Below are 4,971 nucleotides of genomic sequence, written 5' to 3'. Positions count from 1 at the left end.
ATAATTCTGAGAGTGAAAGTTGGGTCACATGAGTTGGAAAGTTGGGTCCAAAGCAAGAGAGTGCTCCTTTTGATAGCTGGTAGATATTATTACACCTGCTGAGGACTCTGTCCATTTTGACATTTAGCAACTATAGTCTTAAGAGCACTTGAGTCATCTGGCAGAGAGATTGAAAATGAGAACTCTAAACACTGATATAATGTAATCCCAGCTAAATGGAACCATAAGCCATGGCAAAGGTTGGCGCTTCTAAATCTGCCAAGATTAATGGAAGCAACAACAGCATATGTTTGGTCCCAGTGAAAAATGACATGTGACCCCAGCTGAGTCTCCAGCATTTTCTTTAACAATAAATCAAGGATTTAATTTATTAAATCTGGGAAGAAAAATCTTCCCAGACCTCAGATTTACTGTGTGCCTTTGATGTCAGTTAAGAGACACCTAGCTATAGGTAGATAAAAATATCAAAAAGTAATATTGCATTAAGGACAGAAATCATTTAAAACATCTTTAAGTGCAAATCTCTGGAAATCCCTTGACAGTTATTAACACATACTAAATAACAGAAAATAACAAAGAAAAGAGGTGAATGGAACTAATATTCGTTAAGGCATTGCTCTATCCCAGGCCCCATAGCCACTGGTTTAAAAGATAGATTTATTGATTTATTTTTTTAATATTTATTTTATATTGGGGTATAGTTGATTAACAATGTTATGTTAGCTTCAGGTGTACAGCAAAGTGATTCAGTTATACATATACATGTATCTATTCTTTTTTTTTTTTTGCGGTATGTGGGCCTCTCACTGTTGTGGCCTCTCCCTCCGTGGAGCACAAGCTCCGGACGCGTAAGTTCAGCGGCCACGGCTCACGGGCCCAGCCGCTCCATGGCATGTGGGATCTTCCCAGACTGGGGCACGACCCCATGTCCCCTGCATTGGCAGGCGGGCTCTCAACCACTACGCCACCAGGGAAGCCCCATGTATCTATTCTTTTTCAAATTCTTTTCCCATTTAGGGTATTACAGAATATTGAGCAAAGTTCCCAAAGGTGGGGGAAAGGAATAAATTGTGAGTTTGGGATTAACACATACACACTACTATATTTAAAATAACCAACAAGGACCTACTGATTAACTGATTAATTGATTGATTGATTGCTATTCCAAACGAGGCAAAACATGAAATAATCATTAACCTCATTTTTCAAATAAAGAAACTAAGATTCAAAGGGTAAAGTCATTGTTTCTAACCCTGCAGTGAGTTTTGATAGAAGTGGGTCACTGTCTCAGGAACTAAAAATCATGGTATTTGTAAGGTCAGTCTTAGTGAATCAGCTACCTAAATACCTGGCATCTAGGTGTATATAAAGAGAATTCCTCAGTCAGGTTCTGTTCTTTAGAACATAATAAAAAATAACAAAAAAGAACTCTTTATAGATAAAAATGAGCTTCAGTACATTTTACACATATACACATGGAAGTTAGGTTTATTTGCTGGGTTCAGTGCCATGTCAATGGGACAAGAGCACACATCATGGGGTTCAGATAAAAATAAGGGAACCCAAGAGGTAAAGAAGTGATACAGGGTCCACCATGCTCTGATCTCTCCATAGCCGGCATTTTAGGTCAGGTGTAGGTGGTCCGTGTGCCCCGCGTCCCCAGCCAGTATCCCCCTGAATGGGCCCACCCCATCCATGCTCTCCATAATTATGTGGTTAGGGGCAATGATGGCTAAGTGACTATGTAACCAGGGAAGTGCCCAGGACCTGGAAGGGACTTCATTGGAAAGAGGTGCCTGCCCTTTTGATTTTACCTCAGATCTGCTGGGCCAGCTCTCAGTGAGCTACCACAACCAGAGATAAAGTGAGCCTCCAAGACTATACAAATTTCTCTTCCCAGATCATATAACGAGGGATGAGAGGGTGTTCAATTAAATAGAGGAACCCTTCTCATGTGGAAGGACGCCTCATATCCCAGGCCATTAGGGAGGGAAGGTGGATAAATACTCTCAGGGAGCAGAGGTCCCTAACGCTCCTCTAGAAATAGTTAGAGATGGTGTTTTTCAGAGCATTGAAATAGCAGCCCGAGGTTCCTGATGGCCCTGCTGCAGCTCAAGGAGCCTGCTTTCCTATACACTGTGGTGCTGAGAAAAATTTGTCACACTCATTACAACAGCCAGAGTGAGTGCTTTACAAACACCCATTAGGATTTTGTTCCTTTCGATGTCTTGCTGTAGGAAAAAGCAACGTTCTTGCTCTCATTTTACAAAACATTTAAAAATATTGCAGATGACTACTCTCCTGGCAGTGATATCACGACTTGATGTTTTAAAAACAAAATATATATTAGAAATGGGAAATAATTCCAAGTGGTAAAATTGTCTTTTCCTAATCTGACAGAGGCATAGTTAGCTATTATGTTAACACATAAGATTCATAATTAAATTTTACTTGAGCATAATAGCAATGATGATCCAGCTACCTACATATGCAGAATTAGTGGTTATTTGTATATTTATTTGCATATGCAATGACGGTCCCAAGTATAAATGTATAAGACTGCTAAATTTGCTCCGTAAGTCCTTGAAAAGATACTCATTTTTACTTTCTTTTCTTTATTTTCTAATAACTGAATTATGTATATTTATTTTCTAGGAAATGCCACCTTGATTCAGGATTCTATGTTGCTGAATTCTATTTTTTCTACTAGCGCTAAACACAATTAATCCATGTACAGTAAGTGCTTCTGTTTTCCAAATGAAACAACTGACTTTTGCTGGGATTAAAAATTAAAATTTTCAATCAGGGCTAAAAATATCAGCATGATTCTTCTAAAATGTACTCTGAGTATCTGAGAAATAACTAAAAGAGGATGAAAAGAAAAGCAAGGTTATGTCTCCATATAAATTAGTAAATAACAGCTACTAAGGGTACTCTTTGTCATACCAACAATCCAACAGCTAAAACCACTGAAGAATGCTGGTTTTCCATCCATTTAACATATTATATATATATATATATATGTGTGTGTGTGTGTGTGTGTGTGTGTGTGTATTTTTTGTTTGTTTGTTTGTTTGTTTTTTTGCGGTACGCGGACCTCTCACTGTTGTGGCCTCCCCCGTCGCGGAGCACAGGCTCCGGACGCGCAGGCTCAGCAGCCATGGCTCACGGACACAGCCACTCCGCGGCATGTGGTATCTTCCCGGACCGCGGCATGAACCCGTGCCCCTGCATCGGCAGGCAGACTCTCAACCACTGTGCCACCAGGGAAGCCCCATTTAACATATATTTTTGAAAGGTAGACATGGGGTTGGCAAACAGACCTGTAAGTGTTGGTCTCTCATAAATGAGATTAATAAACAGTAGAGAAATGTACAGTATTTTAAGTGATTTCACATACCAAATCCATCCCTAAAAGGGCAATTATTAACTCAAATTTGTAATCCGTTTCACTCCCATCCATAAGTATTTTTATCATTGCTTTTAAAATAATTTGGATTTCGCATAAGGAATAGATTTGGTTGACAGCATTTTTTAAATTTTTGTATATTTGATCATTATACTGATTAATTATCTAGATGATCAGAGTTTTTTTGTCTTAACCTCTTCATACCAGTTCAATTTCAATTTTAAGGAGGACACCACACATTTAGATAGGTGTGTTTTAGTACCTGGAATTAAACGTTCTTTATTCAGGCTTAGTATTTTGCTCTAAGAATGTGTCCTTATTATTTGTTTTTAGTAGTTATACATAGATTTTAATAAATTACAATACACTATTTGTAATTTTGCCACCTTATCCTAATTTTTCTTCAGCTAGTATGTTATTGAATTTAGAAGAAAATAAATTTTTGGTATTGACTGTTTTTCAGGCTATTCAAAGTTCTATTACTATGCAAGCTATTATTTTAACATTATATTCAAGGATGCTGCAGCACACAATAAGCAGAAATGACTTGCTATACTGCATTCAATATGCCCACACATATTTTCAGTTATAGGTATGTATTTTATCAGAAAAAAAAGGCATGCAGTCAAGAAATCTCCTGTGTCATATTTCCCTTCCTTTGAATTTTATAACAGAGACAAGCCATTTCAAATCTTGCTCCTGGGCTGACGCTGCTTTGGAAATTGGAGCCCATCTTGAACTCTCAGAGCTATGTTATAAACTCATGTAAATTGGAATTTATAATGGAAACAGCACCATACTTTACTGTAACTGCAAAAGCTAGGCTCCCCTTGGATAAAATAAAACAAAGGGCATGGCAGACTACCCTCCACTGTGCTTTTGTTAAGTTTATATTTCCAACATAAGAGTGATCACATCTGTAATGAAAGCATTTCAGTTGACTTTCCAGAAAGCATTTTGATTTTGATTTGCAATTCACTGAATGTGGCATTCTACTTCATCAACCACTGTGCTTTTGAGAGCCACTCAAGTGTGAGAAACACAAGTCTAAGTCTCTCAGTAAATATGCAGAGAGATATAACTCTTCTGCATTTAATTGGAAAGCTGAATTTGATAGATCTTGGGAATAAAAGAAAAGTCATTTCTTTTATGTTCGAGAAGTATAAAACTTCACCTTTTTGTATTAGTTCAAAAATGAAAAGATATTAGGTAAGTACAAGGATGACTTCCAGCTTCCTTGGTGGGGAATTAGCAGGAAGACTGACTCTATAGACTGAGATTGAGTAATTCAAAGTTTCTGTCTCATTTACACTCATGTGTTATTTGGTAGGTCAGTTAGACCCTCTCAGAAATCAGACTCTTATGTCTCGGGGCTGTACTTTAATGCATTCAACACAGTGAAGTCCTCTGCTCAGGCTGTTGAGTGGATAGTCAAGGACGTCTGTATGGAATATAGGAGGAGCTCACAAATAAGAAAAGCATTTGTATGTAAGTGCATATAAACCCATGTTATAATGCAGACTTTTAGGTTCAGCTTGGAGATACAGAGAGCTGGAAAGAGT

Source organism: Lipotes vexillifer, unplaced genomic scaffold (assembly GCF_000442215.2).
Source record: "Lipotes vexillifer unplaced genomic scaffold, Lipotes_vexillifer_v1.1 scaffold1885, whole genome shotgun sequence".
Lineage (NCBI taxonomy): Eukaryota > Metazoa > Chordata > Mammalia > Artiodactyla > Lipotidae > Lipotes > Lipotes vexillifer.
Note: the sequence above shows the minus strand (reverse complement) of the source record.